Source organism: Temnothorax curvispinosus, unplaced genomic scaffold, assembly GCF_003070985.1.
Source record: "Temnothorax curvispinosus isolate PA1 unplaced genomic scaffold, ASM307098v1 QBEX01002996.1, whole genome shotgun sequence".
Lineage (NCBI taxonomy): Eukaryota > Metazoa > Arthropoda > Insecta > Hymenoptera > Formicidae > Temnothorax > Temnothorax curvispinosus.
Window position 1 is genome coordinate 594,136 of NW_020212776.1, and position 17,364 is coordinate 611,499.

Sequence of the window (17,364 nt, forward strand, 5' to 3'; positions counted from 1 at the left end):
TTACCGACGTTTGTGCGCGGCCTGAATAGCGTATAAATTTTACCAAGCGAAACGCATTACTTTCTATTGTGCCGTGTTGCGGTCGTCCTCGCGATACGAAAATCTCGCCCGACCTTTCACGATGATCGTCTCGTTTTGCATCGTCGGTGTTGCATACTGGCGAAAGATGAACAATGAGCTGTGAACTGCGAAAAGTATTAATAAGCTTATACATTGATTTATAGTCAATGACAGATCTCTTTTCGGAAAAAAAAATTAGTAAAAAACACAAAAAGTGATAAAAATTTCGCCCTATCATTATTGATAATATATTTATGTATATTCAGATATATTTTTTTACGTTATATTTTCGCTCAGATATATCCAGTATGTCTGTATAATTACTGAGTGTCCGTGTGTTATTTATTTTAATAATATTTTAATTATAATGTATTTTACATTTTTTCTCTGAGTATGTGATTTAGAAAGAAGAAAATTTGAATACGTGCTCGCGCAGATTTTTCCATACAGTTATTGTTTAATAAGGCAGCTCGTTCATTTTATCGTTCACATCTCACGGCTCGCCGCTTATCGTTTACCAATGTGCACACGATCCTTATCGGCGATAAGGCCATGCAGGAACGCGGCCGGAATTTAAAAAATCCAGGATCCCCGCGACGGTAGCCGGATGAGTGTATTTAGCGATAACTGCCGTGATATTTAAGGAACGATTGGCTCGCCGCTGATGACGCCCCCGTTAATGCGAAGGACGGGGACGGTAAAGAGAGATCGTGCGGAGTGAGAGGGAACGAAAAGAAGGGTACGAGGACCGATAGACGTAGGCGCCGTCCAAGTTGCGCCGTTGATTGCACCACAAAGGGTGCAATTATGCGGCCCTTCAGCAATCACCGCGCATTCTGCCCGCCATTTGACCCCTCCGGTTCCCTCTCCCCTGTCGTCTCTCCGGTCTCCCTTCCCGCCCAGGCTCCCAGCCCTGAAACCAGCCAACCCGATTTTGTCCCGTAACCCGCGCGAGATATATCGCTCGGCAAGCGGGGGCTATCGCATCTTTTTATTTAAATGCACCCCGTCGACGTGTCGACGTGCACCGGCCAACCTGAATGCAATCCGCGCGGCGTCAATGTGATTTAACCCATTGCCGTGTCGGCGGCGCCACGAAGAAATCTGTTAATGAGCGATTGTCGCGCTTCCGAGATCGGGGATGAAAGACATTCTAGGTTGGAAATTGGGCCGTGCACAATGGAGCCTGGAATTACTGCGCTTTCTTTTTACGAATTCTATGCACACATTATACATATTTGCCGTTGATTTTTTCTGCAGTGAAAATTTGATTGAAATCTACTTTTCTCAGAACTTTATAATGTACAAATAAAGTCAGAAATTCTTAATCAGCAAATGAAATAAAGTTAACAATTTTAGGTTGAAATAATTTTCAAATTTTTAAACAACTCAATATTACATGTCACAAGTTTACAATTCCCAACTTATTACGAATGTATAATCTTTAAAATTAGATAACACAAAAATTGTCGTTTACCGAAAAATACTGATCTAGATATCCTGGCTTAAATTATAATTTTTAATACGCGAAGTGCATAAAATAAGTATTTAACGACGATGCAGAGCATCTTTCCGGTTAGGGTTTCTCCATATCGTATATAATACTCTATTACAGCGACGTGACTTTAACTCGCGTCGTTGGCGTGCGAGATCGACGTAAAGGGCGAGACGCAAGAAGAAAACGAAAACAGGCCGTGAGAGAGAAAGGCAAGGGGCCGGGACGAAGAGGGTACCGCGGGAGATATGTTCCAGATGTTTTCCTCGGTTTCTGAGCAAGTTCAGAGTCAAGTTGCCAGACCGCGGTCTCATGGCATGACCAACGTAGGCAGGAAGTGCCGCATTAAAGTCGTTAATCTGCGCGCCTTTGTGCCCTCTCTTCTCGTTTCGCACATCATACCAATTTACGCTCGATTATCATTAGGACTTAATAACCTAAATCTTTTAAAAACTTTTATGTTTATGAAAAATACTCTGAACTGTTAAAATATTTTTATCGTGTTTTTATGACAAAAGAACTTTGTAAACATTTAAATGAACATTTAAACACACGTATATTATAATCTCTTTATATATATTTACAATATATTATCACCTGGTAATATTAGGTAATATACAGTTGACAAACTAAAATACAAAAATTATAACGATACATAATTAATATTAATTATCACATGCATAAATTAATTTATCTTTGAATATATAATGTCGTCATTCTTTAATAATGCTATGTTGAATATTAAACTGACGGCAATTATTTTTTAATGGCTCAATAATTTGTTAACACGATAACTAATAATTTAATTATTAAATATGATCACGCTGGCTAGATTTATTATTGCAAGCATTTCGAGTCATCTAGCGATGTTAATTTTTAAACGTTTTACACGCGTTCTTATTGATGATTCTTTATATATTTTATATTTTAAATTGGGAAGGGAGAGGCGAGACATTGCAGGTAATGCAAGTATATATCGAGAGGCGAGACGTTCGCAGTAACGCGCGAGCAAACCGAAGGGAGCAGACGAGACGGAACGGAAAATGCGGATGTAGCCACGGCTTAAAGTAAATTTTGAAAACGGCTTCGACGGCCCTCGACGGAAATCTTTCCCTGCGGTCCGCTTCCGTAATCCGGGGACATTAATTTGTCGGCGGCGGTAAACTTACGAGCGCCAGCCGTAACGTTTCCCCCGGGGGACTTTTTGTATTTTCTCAGAGGTAAGTCCCGGGAGGGCGGGACTTGCGACGGTCTGACAAAATTTTACGGTCCCGTACGATCGACAACGTTGTGTGCGTCGCGCAGCATCCACCTGGAAATATCGTTCCAATAAGTGCCGTCAATGGCGCGCGGATACAATGGGAAATTAAGCGTCAGTGTGAACAAAACCACTTGAAAATTTATACTTTTGTTTCATTTTTTGATCGATAACTTACAATTTTGTTTGAACATCACGTGAGTTTGTTTTTTAAGGATTAGGGGTCCCGATCGAATGAGCAACTGTAAGGATTCCCTCTTCGCCATTTAGAATTTCAGCCCACTATTTCCCCAAAGGTCTGTATGTACGTCTAAAGTTTGTGCGCGCATTATGCTGGCATTAGGTTAATATCGCGCGCAGCTAATGCTGCCGTAATTATGGTAATGCTATTGCGTTTATTATCGTCTGATCATAAGCGTCATTATGTCCTCTCGCAGCCGCCATTTTCGCAGCGTATAATCCGACGCCGTAAAACACTAAACGCAAATGTTTGCGGAGAGGTTGATTATCATAAGCGCGACGGAAACGAAGATCTTACGTTCTGTGTGGTATCAGGAATGCTATAACGATTATCTTAGTGCACGTGCCGTTGCTGTACACGACGTCCCAGCGGGTTAAAAGTGAAACTTGATCGATCCGGCGTTCGCGTCTGTTTCTCATATCGAAAATCATCTCCCGTTTATGAAATTTGCATGTCGAGTGTGAAATGAATAATTCTAAAAATTTGTCAAAGGAAGAACGAGGAGCTGGGTTATAGCATAAGAAATATACTCCACTTTTATGGCACTCTTTTATAAAGCAAACATTTTTATATATATAATCAAGCGTTATATATTATGTATTAAAGTGATATCATTCTTTTATAAACGTTTCAGTTGTTGAATAATATTTGCGATTTCTCAAGTAATGAAATGTTAGGAAGTTTGTGTATAGAACATAATTTCAAACTTTGATACAATATTGCAAAAGCTGTAATGTGCAATATAAAATTTACAGTGCAGGAAAATTTATATTATTATAAGAAGGATTTATATTAGCGTTCATATAAAATATAAATAACATCTTGAGGCCGCAGATATACTTTTAACGTAATTAACGTATCGTCGCGTCTCGCGAGAAGTATATAAGTAACTCGGTGATTGGACTTACAATCGAGGGCTAAGTTTGCCGGGACCGAATCGGGGAACGGGCGTCAAATCTCGCGGCCGTCTCACTTCCTCCGAGCGACGCGGACGGCGTTTAGCGTCGAACGGTCGCGTATCAGTGCTGTCGGTGGCAGAGATCCGAAGGTGGGTAGCGGAGTCGGCGAGCGGGAGCGGGACCCCGGGGGTGGAACGGGCGGTTATTGCCTGTTGGGTGATTTATCTAGTAATACTAGCCGACAGGCCGCGAGCCCGGGGCATGGGCAACGGAGGCGAACCCGTGGGCTTCTAACCCCCTACCCGCGGGGCGGCCAACCACCGGCACTGGTGGAAATTAAAAACTCACTTTATTACACGTCTCATTCTACGCCCTCCTCAGTCCACCCCCTTCGGTCGCTTCCACCCCCGATCCCTCTGCCTCTCCTCTCTTCGCCACCTCCTCCTCGTCCGTCGTGCTACCTCACGCGTCCTCTTTTCTCCTCTCTTCACCCTCCGCCCTCCACTCATCATATTCCGCCGCTCTGGCGGCGCCTCGTTCGCGCGGACCGACTTAATATGAGGCCGGCTATACCTGATGGAACGAATATTATTAAAGTTCGCCTGCACGCGAAACCGGTGAAATATCGCCGACCGCCCTTCTCCTCTTCCTTCGACCCTCTTTGCCCTACCCGATTTCCCCGCCGACCTTTCGGTCCTCGCGACGGAGAAATTGGGCATCCTCTAGTCGTCGTTTCTCTTCGCCAACGGTCTTCATCGTCTTGTACCGAACTAAATGACACTTGGGTAGCAGATATTAAATTAATAAATACAAAAGTATAGCGCAATGGATGTTATCCGATATAATGTTCGTTGTTACACTTCGAATTAGAATATTCCATGATTTAGCAATTGCGATTTAATCTGTTGCATTTCCGTGAACAAACAGTTAAAGATTTCTAACTTAGTTTTTATAATTTCAATTAATACGCAATATAGATTGTAACGGTTACGCATGTAAAAGCGTTACAATTGAACTGCGAAAATCTTGAGCTTGCATCATTTGAATATACGATTTTCTGTGCGGGAAAGTGAATGTATGTATGAACGTGCACGCGACGGACAGACGTTTATGGGGCTCTCGATGACATGGCCGTCGGTATCCGGCTCGTTTTATTAATGTCAATAAGGCAATTATTGCCGGCGGGCGGTGTGGGTCGGTATCTCGTTCATACCGCCGGCGCGGCGCGCGGCGTGGAGAGTTACCTGTCTCGGCTGCCGATGGCTTCGAGCATGCGTTTAATCCTGCATACGTCGCGTCGGAAAAGCGAGCGGGATTACTCGCTTGTTTCGGCGTCGGTAATTACGACGGACCGATCGATCGATCGATCAATCAACGGATTCGTTGATCGTAATCGCGCCCGCACATTTAGATTTGGCGAAGTAATCGATTTCGCAACCGCATCGCATTACGAATTTAACTACACCGATTAGGTTCCGCTAATGACCCTCGACGCTGCTCCCTCGCGGCTGATCGGACGGTAATTACCGCGACATCGCGGCATATGGCACTTGTATCACGGAGGGACATTTTATTCGTCGCACCGTTTTTTTTTCCTTTTGTTTTTCTTAACGGAACAGAGAACGTGGGGAGCAAGGCCGAGTTCATCGGTACTTGAACGCTCGCGCGTCACTCGGCGCAGTCGCTGAACGAGATCTGAAGAGGGTTGAGGGAGAATAATATAGGAAAGAGGGGTTTCCCTAGTCTCGCGCGGGCTAAGCAATATCCATCCACCCACATGCTTGCCCGCCTGTCTGTCTGCCTGGCTTTTCGGTGCCGTCGCCGTGTACAGGCGCGCGTCCAACAATTTATTCATTACTGTCTCGCAAATACCCTCGATGCGCGCTCCATTATTCCGCGTTTCGCGATTCGCATTCGCGCGAACGGATCTCGGTGTGAAGGCATGGCGCTCGAATTTTGTTCCCTCTTTACCCCCGGCTGCTGACGGGGATAGGAAAAGTTTTTCGTCGGTCTTGGGGATTGACACGCGTGTATCTTGTAACCGTTGTTCCGCGCTGTGCGAGGTACCGGCAGTGTACGCGATTCGGAATCGCGGGAATGCCGCGGATAAGAATCCGACCGAAGATACGACCGAAAGGCAGCTTACTTGACGAGTATGTAATCGCGTGAGTGCTCGTATACTCTCGCAAGTAATGCATTAGCTGGTAAGTGATTGCCGGAAGGACAGACTGCTTGCGAACCGGAGCTTACATTGAACAGTCATACTTATCCTTCAAGGGCCTCGCTTATTTCTCACTTATTTCTCACTTATTCTTCGCTCGCTCTAAATGTATAATGAGATACATAAATGCGACAATGCAAGGTTCATATATTGATATTATAACGAAAGAGATAATTTTTTAAACGAAAAAAACAAATTCTTGTAGAAAAGTATTTTATTTTACACTTTCTTTTGACATTAATATTTTATTCTACACATTTACTCTTTTATTGTCTTTAGTATAAATTATTTTGCATAAAGATAGCTTGGAGAATACTGTGTAGAGTGATACATGGTATATACAATGGGAAAAAATGCGGTATGATATATATCTAGGTGAAACGCGATATACATATGGATAATACGCGATCAATCATTCATATTATTTTTTATCGCTTTTGCAAAATATATCGTGGTAAAAAGAGCAGTTTCATGAATAAGTTCGTTAATACCCACGGAGATGATCAAGTATTAATCCCGTTGCTCGGGATGTATATCGGAGCCGACGCGGTGTGGAGAGACGACAATTTTGCAGAAACGTAGAATTTCGAAGGATTTTACTATTCGAAAAGTACTGCCGGCACGGGAATACCTCGGTAGACGCGGCAGCTATCCTGAAAGTCTCGGAGATAGCCCGTGGTAACCTCGCGCGCATAGCAACTCCAAAGACGTATGTCGGTTTGGGGCAGCGAAGGCCCGCGGAGGCCCGGCGCGGAGGGAGTAAAAATTTCACGGAGTGAATAAATCAGGGGACGCCGCGGCGGAGTGGCGCTCTTAGTTTAAGTACATCTGGCACGGCATCCCTATCTTTCTCTTTCTCCCTTTTGCGTTCGACTTTCTCGCCGTTTTCTCGGCGTACTCTATCGCGAATAATGCGCGAGGAAAAGCGATCCTGTCCCGCGTTTCTTGCGCGTGCACGCCGTTTCGCGAGTAATAAGATCGTCCGCAACCGTTCTTTGCGCGAGGCGGTAAATACCTTCGACTGGATAGAAAGAATCGTATTACGCGGTCCAGGAAACTGTGGATTTCAATTTCACTTGAGTGTATAGATTAAAATGGCGTGTGAAAATTGATGCGGATTATATTTCATTTCGACGCGAATTAGAAACTTACGAATAGTATTATTTAGGGAACGTCTGCGTGTGTTCGAGATAGCAAACGTTGTTTGCGCAGATAGTGCTTCAATACTAGAAAATAGTGAAATTTGTGTGCGGTTGGTTCGTATTCGTCGATTTCTCAGGAACGCCGTCCTTTATGTCCGAAGAACAGGATTGATCTTTTAAATTGCATCGTGTTTACGGTCTGACGCAATATATTATATATGTGTATGTATATATAAGGAGAGAGAGGATGGAAGAGAAAGAGAGAGAGGGAGAGGAAGGGAGATTGGAAGCAAGCGAGTTTGCGTATCTACGAGCAATGTGTAGATCGCGACGTGTCAGTGAGGGAGTTGGAAACGCGGGCGGGCGGAGAAGGTCATTCGGGAGGATGGCGGCTCATCTTGTAATGGACTCAGAAGACAGGCGAGTCGGCTAATGGAGCCCTGCTCTTCCAGAAAAGCTCTTAGTATCCGCGCCGCGCGAGCGTCGATGCTGTCGGGCTGCGTCACTCCAAATCCGCAGCATCCCCAGTGGTTATTTCCGCGCGCGCAGGTGCGAGGGACCGACGAGCGCAGATTTAGAATACTTCCCTTTCCCAACGACGTTATACAGTTTCTCGGGGCTATCGTTATCGTAAAAAATTAAACAAATCGGACACCGCACGCGAATATTGATGTAGATCGACAAATTATTAGAGAATTGCAAAATATGCTATTTAAGATTCTCAACTCTAAAATGATTTTTTATTTTTTACGTATGTGAAAGATATATTTATCGTCTTATTATTTTATTATAGGACATACATACATATTGCGATTTTTTAATTCATTCTATCTTATAGAATCCGAATTGAAACGAAATTCTTTTCAAAGAGCTATTATTTCCTATTGCAATCGCATGGCATGAAGCATTGTAACTTGCGCGCGTGTGTCGCTTTCTTCAAGTTCGACGCGGAATTTATCGTCGCGCCGGCGCGACGCAGCGCGTCGCGTCGTTAAATGCTTTTTCGCGAGATAAGGGCATCACGAGCGCGGTCGGCGAGAGTGCCGCTTAGTTTAATACACGTAACGCTACTTTCCGCCCGCTTTTTCTATCAAATGCTCCGCGCCGAGCTCCAACGGGGTTCGAAGTAGTATAAGTCGTGGACAAAGTAGACGGCGTACAGAAAACCTCCATTAAAGTCCGTAGAAGTGATTAGTACGCTCCCCATTCCTCTTTCCCGTCCCGCCCTACCTCCCGTTCTGCTCTTGCCCTTCGTCCTACACAAACACGTACATCCTCTCCTTCATGCACACACACACATAACACACACGAATACGTGCGATACCCTTGTCCCTCCCGGCACCTTCCTCTCTCACTTTTCGCCCCGTCTCACCTCTTGCAATTCCAGGGCTCTCTCGCATTTCGTTCTCTCCTTCCTCGCGCGGTAGAACGGGCAGGCTTTGGAAAACGCGCATCTCGCGATACTCGTGGGAGAACTATTATCGAACGTCGTATAGCGATTTTGGATTTGCGACAGTATACGGGACGCCGCGGGGCGTTGCGCGCTCTCTGTCGGCTAGGGATTCCCCGCTGAATCTGAAGCTGATACCAGTCTGATGAAAATCGGAGCGCGCATCTTTCGGCGCGCGTTTTCTTTCGCCGTGGCCTCTGAATTTCCTCCGGTATTAAGTACCTCGGTAAGCTGGCGTGCATTTTTAATTACAGCATTCAATAACGCGGTAATTAAGTCGTCAATTAAATTTCTGTTAAAGTGCACCTGAGATTAATTGGCAAAATAAAGTTTTATTACCTATTTACACTCTCGAAACTTATTCGCCGTAACTCTTTAATTTTCAATATTAAACAACTCCGTAACTGTACCTCGGGTTTGAAGATTCGCCGAGGAAACGTCGACTCGAAACTTATCGTAGGTCTCTTTAAACCATCCGGTGTAAAAGCGCCTTTTACGACGGCGCGGCCGTCGTCGGAAATTTTTCGTTGAAAATATTGGAGCAGCCCCCTATTTTTTCTGATGACGACATCGAGATTAACGCGGAGTGTAACATAAGCATAAAACCGGATAAAATCGCGAAGCTCTTTTTCTTCTCTGAAAACATTACTTCCTGAGAGGTAACCTAAACTTCCCGCGGTTGTACGATAGACGTAACGTCATAAATCAGCCTCTAATTAAAAGAGACCGCCGACCATCGGCGGTGGTGATAAGCATGGCTTAATCCATTTCATCGGCCCGGGGTATATGGGAGTGGAAAAAAAAGGTCGTAGCCTTTCTAATTTAATCTGGCGAATGATTCCGTGATTCTCGAAGCCGGCGGCAACCCTTTCATTACTTACGTCCCCACCCTGCACCGCGCAACCCTCGCGGCTCCTTGCCTCCTCCTTCCTCTCCTCCAACGATTCCTGCACCCCCTCGCGCACGGGCGCCACCGTGAATCGGCGCAGAACACTAAATCAGCGACCGGTGTAATTTTTGTAATGGGAGGTGTGGCTTCGTAGGGGTAGCAAGCGCGTGTCCGCGAGGTAGGGGTTTCAAGCGAGTGGAGGGGATATACCACCCCTGCATCGGCTTGCGTGTAGGTGGTACGGCAGGGTGGAATTTTCGTAGGGGCGAATGTAGGGGTACCCCGTCGAGCGAGACGCGCCACGCCGGAGGTTAATCCTCCACAGCTATTTCACGATCGTCGACGAGCGTGATCCTCGGTGATCGTCGAATAGAAAGATCTTACAGAGCCCTCGTACACGATTAGCCTCACTGTCAATCTAACTATTGACTAATAATTAATGATCACGTCATAATCTCTCTCATGTTCTGTACATATAATATTTACACTTTCTTAATTATATATATACTATACAGCTTTTATTTTCTTGAAAAGGATTAATTGTACAACATAATGAATAATGGTTTTCATATTATTTTGATTTTATTCTTGTAATGTAAATTTAACTATCGGAACAGTAAAGATGTTTCTATTTTGTAAATTATAAAATATTTAAAAATTTCCAAAACGAAAGCAGTTTATTATAATTATAACAATTTACATATATAATAAATCGATCAAAATTTTTTTACTAATTTTGACTTACTAATATATATATTTTTTAATTACATGTACAGTGCAAAAGAGATACGTTGAAATTCCGTATTATTAGTAGAGTTCGGAATAACTTTTTTTGCAGTTAACACATTTTCTGTAAGTTTATTACATCGATCTTTTGATAAATATTCCTGGGAAATATATTAATATTGCTAATATGAAAAATATTAGCGTGAATGAACGAAATTCTTCTACACGAGAATAAATAATATAATCGATTTTTTTATTTCTTTATTTAGTTGGCCCTTCTGTCGCATTTGCGATCAAATCGGCAAAGTATCGATTCATTACGTATTCATTATGATAAATCGTTGATAATTGAATCCCTCGTTCAATCGTGATTACGATCGCGCACGTCCCTTATCAAATCCCGGACAAAGTTGATTCTTACCCTCCGCGGGACGTCGACAGGCGCGAAATTAAAAAGAAACAAACACCGGGCGCGCGGTACCATAATCGATATCCTCTCGCAATTCGGCGTCGTCTTCACTTCGTGGCGGCACGTCGTAGCGCGGCACGTTCCATCCCTTCCGTCGATCAGCCATCTCCTGCGCGCTCGCTCTTCGTCGCCGTTGGAAATCGAGGGCTCATAACTCGCCGTCCTAAACGCGCCGCCTAATCGACTGGAGTGCGGCCGCTATTCCGAATCGGGGTACATCCGGCGTGATGCCGTGCGGGGGGAGAGCTAAATTGTGCGGTGGAGTGCGGATAGTTGAAGGATCGACGCGCGCGAACGAGCGGCCGGGGATGAAAGCAAGGAGAGGGAAAGAGGGTGAGAAAGAGGGAGAGAGAGAGAGAGAAAGAACACGCGCGTGAGGGGTAGTCGTTGGTGGTGGCATTTGCGACGTGGTAGGGAAAACGCGTAGGGGTATCACGAACGACGGTGGCAGAGGCTGTCGAGAGAGGGTAGCTAGGTGATGGTGGGGATTTATCACTCTCGGTGGCGTGCCGTGGCCGCACGCGGCACTCGGCAGTTTACAGTCGACCGCCGAAGCGGCGGTCTCGTGGTACTTCCGGTGGGACACTGCTCGACGCACGTTACCTCACGCATGCTTCGTCCCCGCATACTCCGAAAGTGCGCGCGGCCGAAAGAGTTGTAAGGAGACCTCGTTCACGAGAGCATTCGTATAGAATCTTGACAGGATCGATCGATCGTTCGGTAATTGATCACCGATGGAGAAAAACGATCCGTGGACGGAAGTTGGTGGCTGTTTCGCACGTCTTGTGCAGTGTCACGTGACGCGAAGAACTTAAACGGAGAAGATCGCTGCCTCGCAACGAAGCCTTCGCCGTTTCCCAAGCGATTGTTGACAGGTAAATGCGATTAGAGATCACGATCAGATCGGTATAAGACGGGCGAGCGGGGAATAGAATGGGACTTTGATGAGAACTTTAGATCGCGTCGAGATTTGATTAGCCTAACAATATATGTAAGGGATCCGAGAGTAATTACTCAGTTCGGTGCTAGGTAACACGTATCGATCTCGATCTCGCGTCCTACGCGCAGCGTGGTGTTTGCGCGAAATGCATTTACGAAACATAAGATGCGGAACGCAGGATGAGAGGAGAGGAGAAAATAAAACGCGCCGATAAGATCGCAGCCAGGGTATATAGACGGTGTATAAAATGAACGTGCATTTGCTAAAGAAGTCGCGTGAGAGTCTCGCGTTAATTATAAACTGTCTTGCTTTTTAGCTTGGCAGATAAGCACGCGCTGGCACACTTCTGTATAGTCATTCACCCCCTTCTCGCGCGCTTGCATCTCGCGCGAGGGTCCCGTCTCTCATCGACCGACGTCTGTTCCAATTACCGGTCGCGTTTTAAGGCGATTCCGTTGTAGGGCTGCCGTTAGCCGTTAGCCGACGCGGATTAACTGCATCCTTAGAAATGACTCGTATAGCTCCTTTACTTCGTGATTCCTTTGTCCCGCTGAATCGTCGTAACGGCGCGTGATTATCGACTAGCGCGCGTCTGCGAGGGAACGCGATTAATTGACGACGCCAATCCTTGAGACGTTTAATTAAAATTAAAGAGAGACGTTTAATACGTTTTTATTGCGGCGGTTAATTAAATTATTTATTCATCGATATATAATTCCTTTACTCCAAAAGTAACGTGCGCTTCTTTCGCAGCGAAAGAGAAAACTTGCGCGAAATTAAATTTCAGTTTATATCTCTTTGCTTTTAAATAATATTCTTGCTTCGAAAAACTGAAATTGTAATATTCAAAGTCAATGAGGTAATTTCGTCCATTTATGACAGTCGAGATACATACGTTTCTTCATTGAACCGTCTAGTAGTAATGTCTCAGATGGATGCTATGAGATTACATAATGCACTATGTATGAATCGTTTTCGAGATATCGTCATCCAATATGCAAGAGCGAGCCGGTTGTAGCGCGTGACAAAGCTTTCACGCAGATTAGCGCTAGGTCCAATCTCGCGAGCGATTCGTCGAAATGGCATGTTATTATATATTCCTTGGAATTATTTTTACAGCTTATTACGCGCGAAATTACCAAATTATAAATATATTCTTATTATACATAAAAGGAAGGAACCCATCGATTTAGGATCTATAATCGATTAAAACCAATAAACTGTCCGTGATAAAAATAGTCGCGTTTCCTTAATGTAAGTTTAAATATTTTACAGAAAGATATGTGTCCTGCACTTTTGAAAAACGTATCGTCAACATAAGATCTTTATTTATGGCGTAATGTGCATTTTCTGTTTTACTTGGCGGAAATTTAATTAGAAATTTAATTAACGAATTATCGAGCATCAGAGAAGCCTTCAGCTTCGATTAAGAGATTGAAAAGAAAATTTCAGTGGATAAATACCGCTGATGAATCTCTTCGTTAAAGAAAACCGGAAATATCGCCGTCTTCAATCTTCCTCTCTTTCTTCGTCTTCTTATAAGATAAGATACAGATGCATCCTTCTCGCGTAGCCACATAACGCGTTTCATTCTCACATATGTCGTCAGGCGTCGGTTGAAGTCGAAATAATGAAGCTAACTGTCTGTCCGGACGAGCATCTTGCCCTGTTCCTTGAAGGCCCGACCGCCTTCTTCATCAGCGACCTTTCCTCTCCCACCTCCTCTTCTTTCTCTTCATCTTCCTTCTCCTCCTCCTCCACCGTCGCCGTCTCGACGTCCCACCGAGAGAACGTCTCAACTGTCGGCCACCCGCGTGTACTCGTCCGTTTGAATGCCGATAATTGGCACTAGTTTCAGTCGGCGGCGGGCTCGTTAGCCGGCCGGCTAAAGAGAATCGCTTAATTATTTCGTTTGAAGTTGGCTTCCGATAGGAGGTAGGTAGGTACGGCTAACGCGCGCACGGATAAATCGAGAAAGCTTGTGCGAGCGCGAGACCTTCGACCGGGCGCGTTTGTTTCGCACCGACAAATTGCCGCGGCTAATTAGCCTCGCGGGCTAAAAGAGGAGGGAAAGGTTGCTACTGCTGCTGCGGACGCCCTAGCCGTTACTGCCGCTATTTCGCCGGGTTTATTACCGTGGCTGCTGAGTCAAAACTGTGCCGCGCTGCTTCCGCTATTGTTTCAAAAAATTTCCCCCGCTGCTCGTAAAAAATGAAGCGAATTGTTACCAGTTCTTGATACGATGTACGATACGCGCCTCTCAAAATTGACTGGTTATTTGGCAGTTTTTAATGGTTTCTATACAAAACAGATAGCTTTCTTTTTTAATTGAAAATTGCAGTGAAACTAATATATACAGCAGCAATAAATAGAAAATAGATAAATTTAAGTAATTCCCATACGTTTGTGTATGTACATCGTTTATAAACTTCGAGATAAAGGCCCGGAGGCAAGTATTCGTTGCAAGTGTTCTTTTATAAAATAGCAGTAGAAGTCTCTTTCGCCAAAGCAGACCTTTTTTTTCGCAAATGGCATTTTCCTCGTTTTCCGGACATTATAGCGTGCTAGCGGGCCGCTGCTATAATTTAATAACGCCGGGGCGCGCGTAATGCCTTTCGACACGAGTCAGCGATAATTCCGCGGCGAATGTCCAATAAAAAGCCACTTTGCCCGATCGAAATATCAAATGTAATCCTCTTAAGTCGGCCGCACCGTCGAACGTGTATCTCGCGGGCTGACCATCGCGCCCTGTCCTTCTTCTCCTGCTTCGCGCTCCCAACCCCCCTGAACGGTCTATCAACCCCTCCTGGACTCTATCTCTGTCCGCCTCGGTGAGCTACTAACTTTTACTTCCCCTCTCTTCGATACCCTCTTCTCTTTCCCACTCTATCTCTCTCCTTTCCGAACCGTTTTCTCGTTCCGCCCTTTTCTTTCTCGTCTTCCTTAGGTCGGAGGGGTTGCTTTTACGGCGATTGAAGCTTCTCGTGGGTCCTTGGGCACACCGCCAGGTGGCAGTGCCGCGTCCTTCTGGGCGTCGGCCCCGATGTCCTTTTTTCCCTGCGAGATTTTTCTTCGTACGATGGGGTGCCCTTGTGTACTTAGGATGTCGCACGCGTCGCCACGGACTCCGGTACCAAGTACATCAGTACCTTGGAGGTGGCTGAGAGATAGAGAAGCTAAATCTAAGCTTCCGAGATGATCTGGGAAATCGAAATTGCTCCAGCAGAATTTTAACTACGCGGCAGAAGATTGACGGAAAAGTTCCTAAGATACGGGATCGACGAGAGTGCAGGGCCACCGAGTATCTTCGATCGCGGATCGCGGGGGGTGCGGAAACAACGCGGACGACACTGGCGCGAAATTCCGCAACATTCTTTTATCGATCGTTAAAAGTTTCATCGGCGCTCAACGGTTGCTCCTTCGGCGCGACGCTATTGAGAGCACCTCGTACAATTAGCCTTCTCTCATTAAAGAACCATTCGCAGCGGCACCGAATGCCAGGCCGATGTTGAATAATTAGCATTCGCTACCGACCGAAATCGATTTGTTAATTAATAAAGCGCTAACGTTCGCCGTACTAATAATACCGGTCAACAATTGAATAGAGAGCGCGTTCATTAACTCGCCGCGCCATAGCAGCCAGCTAACGCCGGGCATCCCGGATCGACTCTACATCGACTCGGATAATCGAATTTGTTGCGGGACCCCTTGGCGAAGGGCGATCGTCGCGTAAACGACGTTATTTACAAGAAAGGAATGCGATGACTACAGAGGAAAAGGACTTTACTTTATCGTTGGACATTCCCGTTGCGATCCCCTCCTTTCTCTTTCTCTCTCTTTCTGTTTCTTTCTCATCGTCTTTTTCCTTTTCTCTCTTCGTTCTCTCACCGTACCTACCGAGACTCCGTGCCACGAATTTTCCTCTGCGCCCTTCGCAAAAAGGAAGCCCGGAGGAAAGTTCCTTTTCCAACTCGTTCGGTGTGCTCTGCCGGGTTACCGGCTATTGACCAGGATATCTTTCGATTATCAAGACCATCCATACCTACCGCCTTAGCCGAGCCGGCTCCATTGTCTTCTCGGCTCTTTCAATTAATGTTTTGATTGATTTCGGACCCTCGGTTGGAGAACGCGACCCTCCCTCATGATCGGCGCGCCCTGTCCGTTTTCTTTCTCTCTCTCCCTCTCTCACGTTCTCTTCGAGCAATACTCGAGTTGGTTCTCCATAATCGGCATTCCTTAGGAGATAGAGTACGGAAACGTGAGAATTTCGTGCGAAAGAAGGATATTGCACCTTCGTTGCTTCCTTCATGCCGTAATGGCACGATACTCACGATAATGGATTCGATTAAGTCTTAAAGCGATTTGTATCGAAAACTGTAATTTTGGAAATATAGTTTTGAGATAACATAAATTTAGAGCATAAATTTTAGCTAATTCCTTTGAGGATTTGCTGTCAGCTTTTATACGTAAAAGGTAATAGACGTATTGGCTCAAAACAAGGATAGTTTGGTGTAAGATATGCTTATAAATGAAACAGTGCCAGCGTTATACGAAATATATATATGTATGAATGTATACAAAATGTAGCAAATATTTCTTATTGTTTAAAGTTTAAATACGGCGAAGAATGGCGAATTAGAGAGTTAACGATTCTAAAAAGCTAATTGCGGTCCCTGGCTCGGATTACCAGAGATTTTCCTCTTCCGGAATACTGCGTGCCGCAGATAAATTCTACCCCCTCTCTCTCTCTGGGACGTACGAGAAACGGCGCGCGCGACGTCTCCGACGACACAGCGACGGGGGGTTGGCTGCTGGTAGACGACGACGGTCCCCGAATCGGTGTTATACCGGTGGCTGTTTTATTGCGAGATTTGCGGCGTGGCCTCCCCGTGTAACAAGACTTACTGAGATCTTAATAGAATCTGAGACCACCCCCCTTCTCAGTCGCGAGTCTCACACCACCGCCAGAACGACTAACTCGTTCTTCGTCTATGGTTCCGCGCCTTTCCAACCACCTCCGTCTCACCGACCACCCTTCTCCCTTCGACGGACTTTCGGAGGGTGAGGAGGACCGAGGTCGAGGGGATCGCGCGGGAAGGGACGGACGGGAAGTTGACCCCGGCACTGCATCCCTTTGGCGAAAAAAGAAAACTGCCGCTTATATTCTAAGCGTATATAAGAGGGATGGGAAGGCGGACGGGGGAGGGGAGAGGACGAAACGCGGCGTGGGCGGGAGCGATCTGAAGGGTGATTTATGAATATTGCCTACGGAGAAAAGTGTATCGCTACCGCGCTACCACGTCGATTCTCTCTCTCTCTCTCTTACTTTTTCACTCTCTCTCTCTCTCTCTCTCTCTCTCTCTCTCTCTCTCTCTCTCTCTCTCCTTCGAAGACTTCGAAACGACTCCTGCGTGGCGATTCCTTTGGTACACATTCGCGTTGTTTCCGGGAAGAGGACGATCGCTCGAGACGATCGAGAACTTCGCCGAGGCTGTCTTCGCTGACTCGTATATTGACGAGTATTGGCGAATGCACGATAAAATTTTCATTGTTTTAGTCTTCATGAATCTTTTC

The 17,364-nt window shown here is 45.5% G+C and overlaps 2 protein-coding genes across 4 annotated transcripts in view; one reads left to right on the forward strand and one right to left on the reverse strand.

Moving 5' to 3' along the window:
• Positions 1-17,364, reverse strand: part of LOC112452145 — a 200,304-nt gene that overhangs the window by 37,236 nt on the left and 145,704 nt on the right. The window lies entirely within an intron of this gene.
• Positions 1-17,364, forward strand: part of LOC112452141 (LIM domain only protein 3-like) — a 70,454-nt gene that overhangs the window by 36,086 nt on the left and 17,004 nt on the right. Inside the window, exon 1 of one of the 3 annotated variants that reach the window (XM_025012214.1) lies at positions 11,387-11,725. The exons of the other annotated variants lie outside the window; for them this stretch is intronic. The gene's annotated coding sequence lies outside the window, so the exon portion shown is untranslated. Of the gene's footprint in view, positions 1-11,386; positions 11,726-17,364 lie in introns of those variants that run through there. 3 annotated transcript variants of the gene reach the window in all.